Here is a 15,767-nt window from a genome sequence, read left to right as displayed (position 1 = left end):
CACTAATGCCTATTGCATATATACAATACACACTATTGAATATATGCAAATACAACATTAATAATTGTACCCAACACACACTAGCGCATATATATAATACAACACTAATACACATGCACTATATCGATTTTGTTTTATTTTTGTATATAATATAACACTATTGCACATATACAATACAAACAATTGCATATATGCTAATCAACACTATTGAACATATAATAATACACACTAGTGCACATATGCATTAAGAAAAAGTCGGCGTATTGCATATATGCATTACAACGAGTTTTTTTTTAATTTGTTATTTTTTTTTGTGGTGAAGAATAAAAATATATAAGAAGTAAAGAAAAAAAATTTAAAAATATTTTTTAATTAAGTTAAAAATACTTTATTATTAGTTCTTTGGTTCTCTTTTTAAAAAAGAAGTTCTCTCTTCATCCTTTCCATATATATATATATATATATATATATATATATATATATATGAAGCTGCCAATAATCAAAGCAAAATAGAAAGGATAAAGTAAAACATAAGTAACATTTATACATGAATAGAGATGAGCAATAACGCATGCAATAACCTACTCTATAGTAAGATCTTTGCCCCTAGACAAAGCTAAGACCACAAAATACCCTCTTAAAAGTCCTTAACTTTAATTATACGTCTCTACGAACTCCTATCCTGGACTATGTCCTCAGAGAGGTTTAATTCTATCAAATCATGCCTAATATGCTCATTCCAAGTCAGTTTGAGTCTACATTTACTCCTCTTCCCATCTACAGCAAGGGTTTCTACTACCGTAACCGATGCAGACTCTTGTCTCTTCATATGCCCACCCCACCTTAACCTTCCTTCCCTAATTTTATGTGAAATACTAGTTACCCCTAATCTTTCCCTAAAGACGTCGTTTCTAATCTGATCCAACCTAGTGTGCCCACACATCCATCTCAACATGCATCTCTGCTACCTCCATTACGTGCATGTGTTTTCTTGATTGCCCAACAATCAGTTCCGTATAGCATTGCATGTCAAATGGCACCCCTATAAAATTTACCTTTTAGTCCTTTTAGTTTAACTGGGAATCTCTTGTCGCACAATACCCTCGTTGCCGCTCTCCATCTACTCCATCCTGCTTGCACACGGTGGGCTACATCTCTGTTTATCTCCCCATCGCTTTGTACGAAAGATCCTAGATACTTGAAATTGGTTGTCTGTGAAAATATTTTACCCCCAATGGTGATGTGAGTGTCTTCCTCACCACCTGTTCGCTAAAGTCACAGTAAAGATACTATGTCTTAAATCGACTAATCCTTAAACCTTTACCTTCGAGAGCTGCACACCTCTCCTCTAGCCTCACATTTAGGATTTGTTTACTCTCTGCAATTAACCCAATATCGTATGCAAAAAGCAGGCCCACGGGACTGCCTCCTGAATAGATTTTGACAACTCATCTGGGACCACAACAAAGAGAAATGGGCTCAATGCAGATCCTTGATGTAGTCCTATATCCATAGGGAAACAGTCAGTATCCCCCAAATGTGCACGGACGCTCGTGGTGGTCTTGGAATACATATCCCTAATTAAGTCTATATACTTCCCCGGGATACCTCGACCCTCCAGACTATCCCAAATCAGTCTACGCGGGACACTATTGTACGCACTCTCTAGGTCAATGAACCCCATATGTAAGTCTCACTTGTTCTCCCTATACTTCTCAATCAGTCTCATTAGAATATGTATTGCTTCAGTAGTTGACCTCCCTTGCCTAAAACCAAATTGGTTTGTTGTAACTTGCGTTTCTCTTCTAGGTCCAGTGTCAATTACTCTCTCCCATAACGTCATAGTATGTCCGAGGAGCTTAATCCCTCTATAGTTCCCACAAAATTGGGCGTCACCCTTGTTCTTGTACAGTGGGACTACGACACTGCACCTCCACTGATTTGGCATTTTTCAGTTTTGAAGATAAGGTTGAACAAAGTAGTTAACCATTAGACTCCTTGTTCTCCCTAACATATCCACACCTCAATCGGTATGTTATCTAAACCAACCGCCTTAGCCCTTCCATCTTCCGAAGTGCCATATTCACCTCTTCATGTGTAATGCGCCGACAATAGCAGCTATTCCGTTCCCGCCTTATAGTAATGAGGTTGTTGCTTTCATCTTGGTAATCCCTCTCGATGTTAAAGAGATTGTGGAAATACGTTTGCCAACATAACTTGATGTCCTTCTCCTTGACCAAGACACGCCCAGCGCCTTCGTTGGACCGTCACCGGACGCAGTTGTTTCACGCGCAAGTTCTAGTAAGAACGGACCTAGATCTAGGTTTTCGAGTGAGGATTCGTCGAGAAGGAGAGTTTTTTTCCGGTGTTTTTTTCTTGCCGAAGCTCCGATCCGTTGAGGGTTTGACGCGTGAGGAGGATGGAGATGGTGACGGTGGACGGCGGTGTGCTGGTGATGAACGGTCGGGTGTGGGTCGGATCTGGTGGTTGGTTGTGGTGTCGTCGGGTACGGTGATACGTGGTGGAGTTTGACGGAGACTAAGCCAGGCATAACGGAAAACGTTTAAGGATATTAAAATCTTAAGTTACAGAGTGTAATAATAAGACAAAATGGCAAAAGACGTCGGATGGTACGGAGGTGGGTTTTGTCGGTGGTGGTGGGAGGTTGGATGGGATGATGATGATGGGTGGTGGGTGGTGTTTGGTTGTGGTGTTGATGGTGGGTTATGATTATTTGGGGAAGAAGATGAGGGTTAAAAAGATAAAAACTTATATTTAGTTAAAGACCAAAATTTTAAGTAAATTACACAAATAACTCTTGAAAGGGTAAAAAGACTAAATTGCCCTCACATAAGATGCACATGACTGGATTTAACGAGAAAAACTAACCCTCGTTAATGAAAAGGACGAACCGTGCAACGTTTTTTTACATAAAGGATGTTTTCTGACATTAAGTTTGCTAAAGGACGTCCATTGAAAAACCGTGCAAACATAAATGACGTCTTTTGTCATTTTGTCTAACAATTATATTTATGATTCGTTTGTTTTCTTATTTATCAAACAAGAATTTCAAATTTACATTTTTTAATATGCCCCCCAAAACTTTTGGGCCATGTTCGGTGCCTAGCCCGTGCAACCCACGGGCGAGCCCTGGCTTTAACCCGGTCCGACATGTAGAGTTGTAAGAAATCTCATTTGATTATGAAAGCATTTCAAATATCATTCAAAAGAAGAGTACAGTACATGTATAAGATTACCTTATGTTGTCTTGAAGCTTAAAAGTTAAACACGCAATTAAATAAAAACGTAAACATCTACAATGTGCAGATCGACCAAGCTCAATAATGAACTACTACAAGATTATATTCAACTATTGATGATGTATCGTTGAGAAAATACGTCTGAGCAGTTGCAACACCACGTGCTAGCCGAAAACACCCGGTCCCACCAACAATAGACATCTCACGAACCTGGTGAAGTATAGGATTTGTTCCTAGAAATTGAAGAGTGCTACCATTATATTTCCCTTGTGTAAACACAAAATTAAGGTTCATAAGAAACCTAGGTTCCTCAAATGAAGCAGCACCAAAGAACCCTTGACCCTTGCCAATTCTTGTGGAGTGTGCATCCGGGTCAACGGTCAACGGGTTGTCAAACATAAAGGTGCGACCAAATTGTGTAACCGTTGTCGAGCTGATATTGGATTCGGCTATTTGGAAGGCGGTTTGACTCGGTCCCGTGGTGGTGTCATGAAAATAAAAATGTAACTTTGTAACCTTTTCTTTCTTAAGTGGGAGCTCTTTGAACCACTCTTCCACTCCTTTTGGCCCTTCGGAAATGCTTTGAGCCCATGGCATTGCTATGACCATTGTACATAACATCAAGAGCACATTTTTGTTCTTCATTTCAACTATTCGAACTGGCGATGCTATGCAATAACACGAAAGTAATATCAAGTTCAAGAGAAAAAGAACTAGGAGACTCGAACATAAGATCTTGGAAAAGGATTACTTTAGGGAAAAATTTAGGACATGGAAATTGATACCGAACATATCATATTGCATTTGAGAATGTTTGGTTTTTAAATGAAGAATGAGATCTAGATATATGCATATATGTGTGTATAGTCAACTCTTTGCATAATTTCTTGGAAGAAACTTGTTTTCTTTAGTAAAAGCATGTGGAAAGTGGCATTGACACGCATGTTTGAAACTTTTATAAGGTGGAGAGAACAGGAGAACGCCATTACTGAATATAATTGCCTTTTTGGAAGAAAATTCTAGTAATGCTATCCACATGATTATGTTATATAGATCTCATTTTTATAATTTTAATAAAAGTTCTTATGATTAATGGTGAGGATAAACTTTTATAAATATTTACAAATTTTAGTGTTGAACTGTATATTCTTTTTTCTTCCCGTTGAAAATTAGGAATGAAACAACAGCATATACGACCTGTTTTATTAACATGATTTAACATTACTTTAATTAATGAAGGGCTGCTTGTTAGTCGATTAAGTTTTAACGATTCCATTAAAAGGCTCCTTTGAATCGGTTAGAAGCAATGTTTTAGAAATCGGTTTTTGTCATACCGGGCTATAAAATGGTATAACCTGCGGTTTTTGTCATACCGGGCTATAAAATGGTATAACCGGTTGAACCAGGTTATACCGAGAGGTTCAACCAGTCACGGGCGACGCTCTTTGGGGACTCGGGGTGACCCCAAAGAAGAACGTAGATTAATTACTGATTAGGGTTTGAATTTTTATAAAACTCACTTTTGCCCTGTTAAGGATTAAAATATATCTTTGTTTCATTTCTATGATCGATGATCATAGACAACCCTCTTACCATTCTGTATATATAGGCTATTCTATTTGTACATATATGGTAGAGGGGCACATTCAATCCTTGCTTGTATATTTGTTTTCAGTTCTTCTCTTTGGCGTGGGGTAGAGCAATTTGGTAGCTCGCAAGGCTCATAACCTTGAGGTCACGGGTTCAAATCCCGTCTTCACAATACTTTTTGTCAGCCACTGCCATCCGCCGTCCACCGCCTACCGCCTGTTGCTCAGCCTTGTCAGCAAGGTTATAATTCATCTTTGTGTTGTTAAACATTGTATTACATGTATATTTATTAATGTTCAAGGATTATAAAATTAGGGCTTGTAATTGCAGAATTGGGGAAATTTAATTGGTATTATATTTTACTTTAACTCACACTATTGAATCTTCTTAATTAGGTAAATCATGAAAAAACAAGATACTATTTATTCTTTTTTCAAAAGAGAACGGATGATGAACATACGAGTAAACATCACAAAGCTTCAACTAGTGAGCCGGTTAATACTAAAGCTCCACAACAACCACAATCAAATACTAATGATGTGGATCCTAACCAAGTAAATCAACAAGAAAATCATGGTGATTCGGAAGCTCTACAACCACAGTCATATACTAATGAAGTGAATCATTGTGATTCAGGAATGAAAATATTTAAGAATCGCATTCGCAATAAGATGTTAGATGAGTATCTCGCGAATAGCTCTGTGGTTTACATAGAAAAAAAAATTGCTGAAACATTTTATTCGGAATCCATAATTGAGGAATTCAAAAATCTTAAAGGTCGTCGAGCTGATTTGTACTCACCCTTCCTCTTGGCTCTCGCATTATTATGAATCTTTTAGGTCTTGTTGGTTAAAAAATTGTCTAGTTTTTTTTAATTGTAACAACAATCATTTGAATGAATGAAAAAAATTGAATATATAGATGTCATATTGTTTGATCCGAACCGAACCATCGGCACAAACCGAATCGTCGACCTTAAAAGTTTTGGGTCCGTGACTTCGGTCACCGCCGTGATGAAGCCCAAGTTTCGTCACTACAACTAGTTGAAAAGTTTACCTTATAATTTTCTATATATACAACTTTAACTCCAATAATAATCCAAAAGTAAATGATTCATTAACAAAAAATAATTCATATTAAAAAAAAATAATACAAAAGCACTCAATTTAAAAAAAAAATAGTCCTAAAGTTTACCCGTTCGAATGTTAATTGTTGGGTAAAATAGCAAAACTCGTCCTTTATGCTTACATAATTTTTCAGTAGATATCCTTTAGCGGAAAAAAAATGTCAGAAAACATCCTTTATGATTAAAAACCTTATCGTGCTTTGTCCTTTGCACTTGACTAATTTTAACGAGAAAACTTAACTAGGTTAGAGCCAAAGGACAATACGTGATAAGGTTTTTAATCATAAAGGATGTTTTCTAACATTTTTTTCACTACAAGACATCAACTGAAAAATCATGTAAACATAAAGGACGGGTTGTGCTTTTTTGTCTAAAAGTAATCTTGATAAAATATGGACGGCAAATATAAAAAAAATTCTTGGACTTAAACCGGTATTTTAGAAAAAAGCTAGTACAACGTTCAAGCAAATCGGTCAAAAATACCGAGCACAAAATATCGACATGTTGTGCGAAATCCGGTTTAACCGGTCGCTTTGAACCAGATTTTAAAACACTAGTAAGAAATAGAGCATGTTGGTTACACCTTTTAATGGCTCATGAAGTTGACCACTTAATCAATCAAACCTCTTATTAATTTATTTTTTGATTGCTAAACGAGTTTTCATACCCGTGCGGTGTACACTATAAGTCATAAAATGAACGCAAAATAAGAGCTGAGATAAAGCTCTCGAAGCCTAAAAATCACTAAATAATGCAACAAAAATTAAAGATAAATACTTCCCTAAAATCACACTTTTGATTACATGAAAATCTCCAGGATGATATATTATATCTTCTAGGTGTAAATCAAACTACTTGTTTTCAACTTGAACTTGAAGTGATCTATTTTTCCTGAGCTTTGCATAAATCTTCATACTTTGTATACTTTTTGTCAACCCTTCAACCTGAAAAAAACATTATGATTAACAAACAATCTGTGGTCAATTTTTAAAAATTTAACAGCTTGTACAGTAATACTTCTTTTTCCAATCTTTTTGCATCATCGGCTGAAAGATTGTGAACTAATTTTGACCCATTATCCTACCCACCCATTTTATCACATATAGACAACGAACCATAATTAACCAAAATCATTTTTTTAGCAAAAAAGATCTAAAAAGACATTACATGAGATCCGGCAAATAAGGCGCCAACACATGTTATGTTGTAGTGGAAAACGCGGTTTGTTTATGTAGTACTATAAGTCATAAACTAAACACAAAATCAGAATTGACTCATTAATCAAACTTATAACCTGAAACGCAACTTTGACCCGAAAACAAATTCTATTGTGTAAAAATATGTATCAGAAGCACCAGTTAGTATATGTTCGGATTAATTGCCAATTATTTGACTAAGTGACAATATATGACCCATTTGCAACTTGCCCTATTCAGATTTATTAATCCGTAAATGACCCATTTTAATTTATCTTTTAATTTCAAATTATGAGAAACCCAAAAATAGGCCACTTCTATTTACAACAATAATGGCTCAATTGTTGGTCTATCGAGTTTGACCATGGTAGGTCTAACACCAGGCCATCATTTGAAACAAACTGAATTGAATATCTATGAAACTTAGTGCTAGTATAAGTAACAATAATAAAAAAAGAAGAAATACCAACCTAGACTTTGCAAAAGTTGTAAAATCCGAAATTCATGCTATTACTGCATGTTGAATTTCTAAAGCAAATTGATTCAAAGTTATGTGTTCAAACTTCAATATCACCAGAAACGTATGAAACTGCCAAAATAAAAAGGAACGGATAAAGCAAACAACAGTTTCCTTTGAGATAAACGCTGAGCAATTAACATGCAATTGAAACCCTAAAAAAATTACCTAATTACCTGAGGCAAACTTCAGACCTTACGTAAATTGAAGAATCATATAATCGTAACAGCGAAACACAAACCTGAATCGGACGTATCATACATAAATCTCCTTTTGCTGAACAAAGAATTAGGGGTTTTTGCTATTAGGAAATCAGATGCTGCCAAAAGTAATAGAATGGAGATGGAAAGAATCGCGTATGAACAGGATAGAAATCGATAGAGCGCCCAAAGACGCCACGACCGCTTACAATCTAAACCAAGTCAGCGATGGCGACAAATTTCAGACAGTAGCGTGCGCAAAGTCAGATAAAGAAGGAGGATATGTGAGAAACCCTAGGATTGAGTAACGGATATCACGCTGTAATAGTTTGTATGCCGAGCTATATAACTTGTACAAAGTAATGAATAGTTATTTTTGTGTGTAGAGGCAACTTTAGTTTTTAGTATGTATATATATAATGGCTGCTTAATCTATTATTTAAGTTTAGAATAGACATTTCTTTGTGGTCAAATATGATCGTTTTCTTTTAGAAACTTTTCTTTTTTCTTTTATCATCAAGAACAAAGGAGAACTAGAATTTTCTTTTAAAAAAACGAATTTTACTACTACTTTATTTCTATACCAATAATTTGAACTATTTTCCTCATGTTTTAACATGACATATCAAATTTAAAAAGACAAAATTACATAAATTATCGTTTATACTGAATTTCATTGCTTGTCCTTTATCTTCAAAATGAACATGTTTTATCCTTTACATTTCAAAATCCAACAACGTTTGTCCTTTACCTTAACCTAATTAGTTTACTCGTTAAATCAGCTCACGTGCGTTGCACGTGAGGGAAAATTAGTCATATTACCCATTTAATTAATAAAACATTTTAATAATTAAATTTTTAAAAACAAAATACCTTTTATTTACAAAATCAAATTTAATTAAAATCCTTATAAATATATTATATATATAATATTTAAATAAATATTATATAACCCCAACCATTACCGGTGTCTCCAACATCCAGTAGCCACTGTCTTCTCCACTCCACCGCCGCCACCGTCTCCCACCTAAGCCTACTTTCACTGCAACCAAAAACCTTTTAAACACACACACACACTGTAACAACTCTGTCTTTAATTTATTATTTTAGAACCGTAACCCGACCCGTTTCCATATTCGGGGAATTTAAACGATAAATATCGCGTTTACCGAATAATTATTATTTTATTATTAATTTCTTATCATACTTATTTAATATTAATATATATATATATGTATATATATAAATAACTTTTAAAGATATGCATTTTGAACCCTTAACTAAACTTTAACCTATTTATGTTTCTACTTTCAATCTCTAGGGACTATAGTGCAAATTATATATAATAACAACCCATTTACCTTGTAACCCATATCTGACCCATAACCCAAACCCATTTTCCTATTCACAAATCCGTTTTCATTAAACGAAGTCTTGGACCTAAATTAACAACGTTTTTATGGAATTGAATCAATGATTTATATTATGCTTGCTTATTTCGTCCACACCGACATCCTATTTATGTTATATCATACGTTGTACCATTTTTAACCTAGTCGACCTAACGTGAACGTGTTATACAAGATAGAGGTGTTTATAATTCAATTCAATTCACATTTAGCACTCTCAAACCATCGCCCATCTAACCCTAACAACGAATTTCATTACCATCAATCGTGTCTGCCAGTTCGTAATCGTTTCTATGGCCGGCTCTGTCATCATCAATTAACCAGTGTATAATCAGCGTTAAAGGTAATTTATATAGTTATTGAATTCGTCTATAATCATACAACATTAGCCCTAACGTTAATTAATCCATCTATAAGCGAATTAAACGATTTATGATCCTAGGGTTCTTGTGGTTTGATTGGATTCGCGTCTGGTGGGTTTTAAATTTCCAGTTAGAGCTGCTAATCAATTAACACCCTAGCGCAGCTGGCTAGGGTGGGTGTGTAAGTGGTCATCGAGGCTGGGGGCACGGGTTCGAGCCTCCCCAGCACCGATTTTTGTAATTTTTTTGGTTCAATTCATTTAAACAAGTATATTAACATATTTAATAACTTAAATTACATTATGAATATTACAAAACTTATAATTTATTTATGTCTTGTTAAAAACAGACATATCAACCGATCACGATTCCGAATCTTGGTTAAAATCATATGTATATATTATTATTAAAAGTTTGATAAAAGTTGTATTAAAGATTTAAAATAGTTTTGTTTTAATACATACCTAAAACATATATTATACCTTATTGTTTTACATAATGGATAAGTTTAAGTATTTTATGAAGGAACCATATTTTTTATAAATATTATTATTTATTAATAATAAAAATATGTATTAAAAGTATTTTAAATTAAAATAAATATGTTAAAAACGATCTCTTTATATAATCGATTCAAAAACTATACATATGTATTTAGTTAAGTATATTATTTATAAGTAATTAAAGATATATTATATAACTTGTTAAGTAAAGGAAGTATTATTACATATCAAGTAAATCAAGTAAAATTTAACTCTAGTAAGAACATACTCGATCATCAAATCCCGAACCTCTATTTAGTTTTAGACTCTTTATTCAATTCGTATTTGTTTCCTCAACTATTGTTACTTAGGATTTATCGTTGACAACTTCCTAAGAGCGTAACTCGTGTTTACTATAGTTCTTACCGCACTCGCTTATAAATTGCTTATTGTTAAGGTGAGTACCACATTCCCCTATTTTACTTCTTTTTCTGACGTTTTCGGGACATATGCGTAAATATACTTTCTCATATATACTTATACACAAAACTGCAACTTTTGTTTTATGTGTTAACAACTTATACCTTACGTGTTTATGTGCTTATTTTCTTTGTATGCTTTCGCATTCGGAGAGGTTCAACATAATCTCAGTCTAGTATGATCATACGCCAGTAGTTGGCCTTTGTGCTTCTCAACCTCTCAGTTATACTTGCTCATTTGATTATTTTGTTATTCTCATATGACTTGTTGCAGCTACGTATTTTGTTATATATATATTATATGTACAACTAAACTGGTGTGTTGCTCACTCAACATGTGTTGTTGACAAAATTCTATTTTAAACGCATATGCAGGTTATCGTAGAAATTTAATGCAGGTTGGTGAAGAGTCGGCGAAGAATTTAAGTTAGAAATGATTCGATCATGAATTTTATTTGTAATTGTTGTTTGTTTAATAAGTTGTATTTTGTACTTGAATTATTTGAAATTATTAAATAGATATTGAAACTTATATTGTGCATGATAATAACCTTGAGAGCTGTGACAATCAGTTCGCGCCCCGGCATTTCTGCCGTAGGTTGGGGTGTGACAGATTGGTATCTGAGCCGAAGGTTTAAGATAGCTTGTTAGAAATTGCCTTAAACACATGTTTAGGAGCCCTAAACGTGCCTATCTGTTTACCTTTATGTGTTTAATTTTAAATTGTTTACAGCTTTCTTAGATAATTATTACTTATTATATATTGTATTGTTATGCACACATACAAACTCCGAGGCTATGCCTCAACATTCAAAAAAAACTTTTCGAAAAGTAGATTGCTTTTATTTTCGAGAAATTCCTTAAGAATTCCCACCTGTTGTTTTAACTCGTACACCTTAAGGCTAGGTTATGTGGCATGTCCCTGTGATAGAAGAAAAGGGAAGAGAAACTGTGAGTTGGGCACTGGAAAAACGGTTCCAAGAACCAAAGGTAAGACGATATTCCTTACCTGGGTGATAACCTGACCACAATACTCAACCTTATGGACCCAAGCGAGACCCATAAATGCCATATGACCGACACCTTAGGTTAACTTAAACCGAATTCACGGTGATTCGTGGCTAAACTCGGATTTCCCGATTATTGTGTTCCGTTATTTAAATGGTTAGTTGGGTGAAAAATCCATGGAACCCATGGGAACTCCTACTATCCATTTCTCAACTTGTTTTCGTATTTTTGTTGGAGTAATAAAACGTGGTGATTCATAAGATACTCCGACTACCATATTTCTTTCGATAGTTCGTTATTTAGTTTGGTCGGTTAAAACGCCGTGTAACGCTCATTAGGCCGACAAACTTCATTGCATTGCTAATTCGTTAATTAGTTGGGACAATCAAATTGCCATGTAACGCTCATGGGCTGTCCAACTCAATTGTTTTTCGTTAGTTCGTTGGGCCATTCAAAATGCCATGGAAAGCTTATGGGAGGCCAACACCCACAATTTATATTTCGTTATTTTATTGTTAACTTAATAATCTAATTTTTTATTAAACTTACTTAACTCCTCATATAGTCATCACACATTAATCTTATTTACTACATCATTTAACAACTATTTACGCAATGTAACCCCCCCATCATCTTATAAACTTTTACTTTTAATCCTCATGACGCAATTCATCACTCATTAAGACAACATTATTATTTTCACATAATTAAACATTTTACTATTCTTATGGTTCCTCAATTTATCATTCATTTTATAAATCCTCATTTTTGGTCCCAATAGAATGTCTCATTCAACAAACCAACGTTATCCTCGACATCAATCGTCTGATTCTTACGACCACCGTATAGCTGCTTGTATAGCCAAAGAGATAGCTTCTGCGATCCCTAGGATAGTGACGCAAATTCAAAACATCAATGCAACCGATTCAACTTTCCCACTAATTCCCTTGCTGGTGACTACAAACCATCTACATCCACTCATCCTCACAACAAGAAACGTAAGAACATTGCTGCAACAAAACCTACCTACCGCAAGTCTACTTAAACAAGAAACCTTACCTCAATCCTCTTCCGTCATGCTCCATTTGTAACTATCATCACTCGGTTGAATCCCTATGCCGTCGCTGCACCCAATGCAATCGTTATGGCCATCTTGCTAACACATGCCATGTCCCGCCTACTGCACAAGTTGTTCCGCAACAACCTACCCCTCATACTCAACCTGATGCTCATAATACCCGTGTTTGCTACCATTGTGGAAACCCAAATCACCTCCGTAATGTGTGCCCTCAACTTACCCAAGCTCATCAAGCCCAATCTATGACTACACCATACTACTTAGCCCATGCTTACCAGACTCAAGCCCATCAACCTCATGTCCCTCAAGCTCCTCCCATCAATCAAGATCAACCTTACTTAACCCAACACTACCAAACCCCGCAACCACAAGTTCAAGGTTATTTGACATATTTCTACCAAACAACCTTCTTGCAAACTGTTCAAGCTCACGTTATTCAAGCTACCCTAAATCAATCTACCTCGACTACTCCAACTCCTATGAATGCAACTGCTCATGGTGCTTCAAGTCACGTGAATTAAGCTGCGCAAGGACCCCGAAGGCTTTTGTCGTTATCTTTATCTGTCTTAATTTTTTTTTGTCTTTTTCTTAATTACGTATTATAACGCCTCTTTATGGCATTGGATTATTTCCAATTTATTTACCTTCTATCTAATAAATAAAGTTTCTAATAGTTTGTTTATTAAAGCCTACTTCTATCTTATATCTTTAGCTTCATTAACCTTAACCATATATAAGCTACTCCATTCTTAAAATTTAAGTACTTATATCTTTACGTTTAAAAGTCGTCTTTAAAATTTCTTTGTTTTATTAAAATTTACTTCAACTTTTGAAATTATTTTATACATTGGTGACTTTCTATTATTGTAAATTAAAACTCCTTAAAACTTTTGTTTACTCAAAGTCATGTTTTAATAAAACATTTTGTAAATCAACACGATGGGACGAATCATGTGGACCATCCGAGATGAAAATAATTATGGTCTGGAACATAATCATCGAAGTCCTCGCATGGAAATCATAAAGCGTAAAGTTGTGTCATAATATAGAATTGAAAGTAGTTGAGATAACGGTACAAATGTAGAAATGGTAAGGACATGGTGGGTACGCCACTGGTACATCCTATTTATAAGTGCCCTTATCGGATTTGCATTTGGAGCGTTGTTTTAACTATTCAAAGTTCTGTGTCATGATAATTTTTTTTAAAATTTTATTTTAAATTTTCCTTTCTTCAAAAATTAAATTGTGTTGTTATAGTATTCTTTAATTTCGGGACGAAATTCCCTAAAGTAGGGGAGACTTTAACAACTCGGTCTTTAATTTATTATTTTAGAACCGTAACCCGACCCGTTTCCATATTCGGGGAATTTAAACGATAAATATCGCGTTTACCGAATAATTACTATTTTATTATTAATTTCTTATCATACTTATTTAATATTAAATATATATATATATATAAATAACTTTTAAAGATATGCATTTTGAACCCTTAACTAAACTTTAACCTATTTATGTTTCCATTTTCAATCTCTAGGGACTATAGTGCAAATTATATATAATAACAACCCATTACCTTGTAACCCAGATCTGACCCATAACCCAAACCCATTTTCCTATTCACAAATCCGTTTTCATTAAACGAAGTCTTGGACCTAAATTAACGACGTTTTTATGGAATTGAATAAATGATTTATATTATGCTTGCTTATTTCGTCCACACCGACATCCTATTTATGTTATATCATACGTTGTACCATTTTTAACCTAGCCGACCTAACGTGAACATGTTATACAAGATAGAGGTGCTTATAATTCAATTCAATTCACAGTTAGCACTCTCAACCATCGCCCATCTAACCCCTACAACGAATTTCATTACCATCAATCGTGTCTGCCAGTTCGTAATCGTTTCTATGGCCGGCTCTGTCATCATCAATTAACCAGTGTATAATCAGCGTTAAAGGTAATTTATATAGTTATTGAATTCGTCTATAATCATACAACATTAGCCCTAACGTTAATTAATCCATCTATAAGAGAATTAAACGATTAATGATCCTAGGGTCCTTATGGTTGGATTGGGTTCACGTCTGGTGGGTTTTAAATTTCCAGTTAGAGCTTCTAATCAATTAACACCCTAGCGCAGCTGGCTAGGGTGGGTGTGTAAGTGGTCATCGAGGCTGGGGGCACGGGTTCGAGCCTCCCCCAGCACCAATTTTTGTAATTTTTTTGGTTCAATTCATTTAAACAAGTATATTAACATATTTAATAACTTAAATAATATTATGAATATTACAAAACTTATAATTTATTTATGTCTTGTTAAAAACTGACATATCAACCGATCACGATTCCGAATCTTGGTTAAAATCATATGTATATATTATTATTAAAAGTTTGATAAAAGTTGTATTAAAGATTTAAAATGGTTTTGTTTTAATACATACCTAAACTTATATTATATCTTATTTTTTTACATAATGGATAAGTTTAAGTATTTTATGAAGGAACCATATTTTATATAAATATTATTATTTATTAATAATAGAAATATGTATTAAAAGTATTTTAAATTAAAATAAATATGTTAAAAACGATCTCTTTATATAATCGATTCAAAAACTATACATATGTATTTAGTTAAGTATTTTATTTATAAGTAATTAAAGATATATTATATAACTTGTTAAGTAAAGGAAGTATTACTACATATCAAGTAAATCAAGTAAAATTTAACTCTAGTAAGAACATACTCGATCATCAAATCCTGAACCTCTATTTAGTTTTAGACTCTTTATTCAATTCGTATTTATTTTCTCAACTATTGTTACTTAGGATTTTTTGTTGACAACTTCCGAAGAGCGTAACTCGTGTTTACTATCGTTCTTACCACACTCGCTTATAAATTGCTTATTGTTAAGGTGAGTACCACATTCCCCTATTTTACTTCTTTTTCTCACGTTTGGGGACATATGCTTAAATATACTTTCTCATATATACTTATACACAAAACTGCAACTTTTGTCTTATGTGTTAACAACTTATACATTACGTGTT

General features: G+C 34.2%; 1 non-coding gene and 1 pseudogene across 1 annotated transcript; one reads left to right on the top strand and one right to left on the bottom strand.

Annotated features, from left to right (window-relative positions):
- Positions 1-3,194: 3,194 nt before the first annotated feature.
- Positions 3,195-4,059, bottom strand: LOC143571395 (dirigent protein 22 pseudogene; annotated as a pseudogene).
- Positions 4,060-4,948: 889 nt separating this feature from the next.
- Positions 4,949-5,022, top strand: TRNAM-CAU (transfer RNA methionine (anticodon CAU)). Its single transcript has one exon. It is a non-coding gene; the product is annotated as a tRNA-Met (tRNA).
- The last annotated feature ends 10,745 nt before the right edge of the window (positions 5,023-15,767 follow it).

This window comes from Bidens hawaiensis, unplaced genomic scaffold (assembly GCF_021521415.1).
Source record: "Bidens hawaiensis isolate Kalapana, Puna unplaced genomic scaffold, B.hawaiensis_p1.1 tig00025371_1, whole genome shotgun sequence".
In the NCBI taxonomy this organism is placed as follows: domain Eukaryota; kingdom Viridiplantae; phylum Streptophyta; class Magnoliopsida; order Asterales; family Asteraceae; genus Bidens; species Bidens hawaiensis.
This window is presented reverse-complemented; position numbering and strand designations above follow the sequence as displayed.